The sequence below is a fragment of the Battus philenor genome, unplaced genomic scaffold (genome assembly GCF_028537555.1).
Source record: "Battus philenor isolate CCGP_79_NKW_IND1 unplaced genomic scaffold, ilBatPhil1.0.hap1 SCAF_36, whole genome shotgun sequence".
NCBI lineage: Eukaryota > Metazoa > Arthropoda > Insecta > Lepidoptera > Papilionidae > Battus > Battus philenor.
In genome coordinates, this window is record NW_027181700.1 from 425,001 (window position 1) to 430,000 (window position 5,000).

General features: G+C 49.4%; 2 non-coding genes across 2 annotated transcripts; both read left to right on the forward strand.

Moving 5' to 3' along the window:
• Nucleotides 1-2,007: 2,007 nt before the first annotated feature.
• LOC137927692 (small subunit ribosomal RNA) lies at nucleotides 2,008-3,911 on the forward strand. Its single transcript, XR_011107837.1, has one exon. It is a non-coding gene; the product is annotated as a small subunit ribosomal RNA (ribosomal RNA).
• An 816-nt stretch (nucleotides 3,912-4,727) lies between these two features.
• Nucleotides 4,728-4,884, forward strand: LOC137927792 (5.8S ribosomal RNA). The gene has a single exon (XR_011107925.1). It is a non-coding gene; the product is annotated as a 5.8S ribosomal RNA (ribosomal RNA).
• The last annotated feature ends 116 nt before the right edge of the window (nucleotides 4,885-5,000 follow it).

The following is a 5,000-nucleotide window of genomic DNA, read 5'->3' on the forward strand; positions in this document are numbered from 1 at the left end:
TCGCCGTATTTGTCTCAAGCCGGGGTGAGAAACCGTTATATAATTTGCAAAGGAGCTTTCAAAGATTCTCGATCGAGTCGATTTATTTTTCTTAAATCTTTATTATACAAACGCAACCCGCTTTACGGACGCGACTCTTATATTAATTATTATGATGATGACTATGTATCTCACTCTTATTTACATATATCTCAATCGATGCGCCGCACGCATAAATATCATGACGAGCTCGGTAACGGCGATCGATAACAATAGTCGCGAGGCGCGGCACGTCCGTAACGAAACACACAATCAATCAATACAATAATTTTAATACTGGATATAAATAATTTGACCGCGAATGGACCGACGACGATGCGTTTAAACGTTCCACTGCTTGTGCCCAACGTGATGATGATGATGACGATGATGACGATGATGACGATGATGACGATGATGACGATGACGATATTGAAGATAGTAAAGTTTTAGCATCGACATTAATCGTAATTTTAACACACGGAATCAGGACGATATCACGTTAGAAAATCGATACACGAACGGGACCGGACTCTGTCGTTTTCCGAAATCGATACGCGAACGCCCGAGTGACTATCCGCACCCCGAGGCCGGGCCGCACGATCTTTATTACGGACCGCTACCGTCTCGACGACGACGACGACGACGACGACGACGACGACGACACCTTTCTTTGTCTCAGTCGACATCGCGTATGAAAGAGTGCGATCGTCATCAGCACGAAATTTATGCATCGATACGCGAACGGGACCGGACTCTGTCGTTTTCAGAAATCGATACGCGAACGCATCGGCGGCTGGCTACGCGCAATCCGCGATCGGGTCGAACGATGATGATGATGATGATGATGATGATGATGATGATGATGATGATGATGATGACGACGACGATGACATCGAGATCAGGGTCAGATATAGATATGTAGATCGGTGGTATGCAATCGATACGCGAACGCTCTATAGCGCTACGCGGAGACGCATACAGTCGTTCCCGCATATACATGGGACTGGCGCGAGACGCGCCGGTCGGCCGAATCGAGTTCTCTCCGATGCTCTTCTGTTTTGTTTTGTTTGTTGGTGGTTGTGGAGTGTGGAGTGTGTTTTTTTGGTTGGTGGGGTGTGTGTGTGTGTGGTGGTGGTGTTAGTTTGTTTGCGGAGATTGCGTTTTTTTTAGATTTAGTTTTTTTTTTTTTTTTTATAAAAAAAAAAAAAAATTAAAAATTATTCTTAGAAAACGCGCGCGAATCGAACAAAACTAATAACACCGATACACAAACAACGCGCGCCACCAACGAGAACGCCCGAAACTGAAACTTCTATAACCGACAAACGCACGAACGACACAGCGGCGGCGGAGGAGGGAAGAAAAAGGGGATCATCTCCCCACAACAACACACCGTAAACTGTGTCGGACGACGTCTCCGTTATGTAAGAGCGGAAGGCGTAAGAGAACGTCTCGTTTAATTAACGCGAACGGCGTTGGGCTCCCGAGTCGACTTCGGGGCGGCCCTTAACGCATCGCATCAACGAGCTCGTCGCGCGCTAGTCGCGCGACGGTCGATCATGATATATAAATCAAGGATTTCGGATCTCTCTAAAACCGGGCTGGAAATCGGTCATTGTTCGTTTTGCGAAACGATATTTTATAAAAGTGAAGATTTGTATGTGTCTCGTCAAAGAACGTTCCGATGAATCGGACGCGATGCCGCGTCCAAAGTAAATCTGGACGAACGCGAGGCGAGTGTTGAGATATACATTTTCCTCCGTGAACAGATAGAAAAACGAATTCATTTTGTTGTTGCGGTGTGGTGTTGTGTGTGTATTGTAATAAATACGCACGCACGCACGCACGCAAAAAGCTACCTAGGCACCGGCGCGTCACGGCGTTTCGAACGTCCGACGCGTCGCTTGTCACACGTCTATCATATCATCATCACCCTCATATCTCTCGTATGTGCGGTGTTGGTGTGTGTTAGCTCTACTAGCTAGCTCCCTGGTTGATCCTGCCAGTAGTTATATGCTTGTCTCAAAGATTAAGCCATGCATGTCTCAGTGCAAGCCGTATTAAGGCGATACCGCGAATGGCTCAATATATCAGTTTTGGTTCCTTAGATCTTACCTCGGTTACTTGGATAACTGTGGTAATTCTAGAGCTAATACATGCAATCAGAACTCTGACCAGTGATGGGATGAGTGCTTTTATTAGATCAAAACCAATCGACGGAGGGCCTCGCGTCCGAAGTCGTTAATTTTGATGAATCTGGATAACTTTTGCCGATCGCATGGTCCAGCACCGGCGACGCATCTTTCAAATGTCTGCCTTATCAACTTTCGATGGTAGTTTCTGCGACTACCATGGTTGTCACGGGTAACGGGGAATCAGGGTTCGATTCCGGAGAGGGAGCCTGAGAAACGGCTACCACATCCAAGGAAGGCAGCAGGCGCGCAAATTACCCACTCCCGGCACGGGGAGGTAGTGACGAAAAATAACGATACGGGACTCTTACGAGGCCTCGTAATCGGAATGAGTACACTTTAAATATTTTAACGAGGAACAATTGGAGGGCAAGTCTGGTGCCAGCAGCCGCGGTAACTCCAGCTCCAATAGCGTATACTAAAATTGTTGCGGTTAAAAAGCTCGTAGTTGCATTTGTGCGCCGCGCTGTCGGTGCACCGCATCCGCGGTGATACTGACACGTCTGCGGAGCATATCGTCGGTGAGCCGTCGGTAAAACGGCGGTTCAATATCAAAATCCTATCGCGGTGCTCTTCGGTGAGTGTCGAGATGGGCCGACAATTTTACTTTGAACAAATTAGAGTGCTCAAAGCGGGCTCAAAATGCTGCTTGAATATTTCGTGCATGGAATAATAGAATATGATCTCGGTTCTATTTTGTTGGTTTTCAGAACTCCGAGGTAATGATTAATAGGGATAACTGGGGGCATTCGTATTGCGACGTTAGAGGTGAAATTCTTGGATCGTCGCAAGACGAACATCAGCGAAAGCATTTGCCAAAGGTGTTTTCATCAATCAAGAACGAAAGTTAGAGGTTCGAAGGCGATTAGATACCGCCCTAGTTCTAACCGTAAATATGTCATCTAGCGATCCGCCGACGTTACTACGATGGCTCGGCGGGCAGCTTCCGGGAAACCAAAGATTTTGGACTCCGGGGGGAGTATGGTTGCAAAGCTGAAACTTAAAGGAATTGACGGAAGGGCACCACCAGGAGTGGAGCCTGCGGCTTAATTTGACTCAACACGGGAAATCTCACCAGGCCCGGACACCGGAAGGATTGACAGATTAACAGCTCTTTCTTGATTCGGTGGGTGGTGGTGCATGGCCGTTCTTAGTTGGTGGAGCGATTTGTCTGGTTAATTCCGGTAACGAACGAGACTCTAGCCTGCTAAATAGGCGTCGTCATTTAGGTGTGCGCCGCTCCGGTGGCGCAACTCACTGGCGACGTATTAAAATTCTTCTTAGAGGGACCGGCGGCTTCGAGCCGCACGAGATTGAGCAATAACAGGTCTGTGATGCCCTTAGATGTCCTGGGCCGCACGCGCGCTACACTGAAGGAATCAGCATGTTCTCCCTGGCCTAGAGGCCCGGGCAACCCGTTGAAACTCCTTCGTGCTGGGGATTGGGGTTTGCAATTATCCCCCATAAACGAGGAATTCCTAGTAAGCGCGAGTCATAAGCTCGCGTTGATTACGTCCCTGCCCTTTGTACACACCGCCCGTCGCTACTACCGATTGAATGATTTAGTGAGGTCTTCGGACCGACACGCGGTGGCTTCACGGCCGTCGGCGTTGCTGGGAAGTTGACCAAACTTGATCATTTAGAGGAAGTAAAAGTCGTAACAAGGTTTCCGTAGGGGAACCTGCGGAAGGATCATTAACGTGTGTGTATGTGTGCGAGACGCGTGATATGTTCACGAACGTTGTTGCGCCGCTGTTGCTGTTGCTGTTGTTGCTGTTGCGACGACGACGACGACGACGACGACGACGACTTCGTACATACCGTGTTTACACATATATATATGTAATACATCCATAATGATATATATATACGACATATATACATATATATGTACGTACGCGCGCGCGCTGCTGTTCGTATCTAATGCGGACGAGCGCGCGCGCGTGTGCGTGCGTGTGTGTGTGCGTGTTTGTATATATGTATAAAAAATAAAATGTGAAATAATTGTCTCTAGCGTCTATTACGCCTAACGGCGCAGCGGCGACGGCGCCGTGGCGGTGGCCGGTGGCGGTGGTGGCATTCGTCGAAAGTGCTACCGCCGCCGCTGCCTCCGCCGCCGTCGAAGCGGCCGGGTGGCGGAAAAACGCCGAGAGACGAGCGCCGACCGGGGCATACCAAACGGAGCGTTCGAAGCGGTGAAAATCCCCACTGCCTAGCTCAGGCCCTTTATTGTCGGTTGGCGCTATACAAAACGAAATTTAAGCGGTTAGAAAGATGACAATGTCGTGCGTCACGCCAGCTCGTTGGGGGGTGCGCGGGTCGTCGTCGTTCATCATTCTAAAGGATTCGCGTCGGGGCGTTAAGCTTTTTCGGTGCCGTTTCTTTATGAACGCCTCGGCGCACATGAATTCGACCAACTTTCGACGTTAATACATAAAAACGGACAATCAAGTGGCCGACGGCGAGAGCCGTAGGCCGCTACCGTAAGTAATAACAACATTAAGAAAAAACCATTACCCTGGACGGTGGATCACTTGGCTCGCGGGTCGATGAAGAACGCAGTTAACTGCGCGTCATAGTGTGAACTGCAGGACACATTTGAACATCGACATTTCGAACGCACATTGCGGTCCGTGGAGAAATATCCAGGACCACTCCTGTCTGAGGGCCGGCTGTTAAAATATAAAAACCACACTGTTCGGTGTAGAACGCGCGCTACGTGCGCTCGCGCCGGTCGATGCGCGCGGCGGTGACGCGCGACGCGGCGGCGGCGGGTTGGTGGGGGGT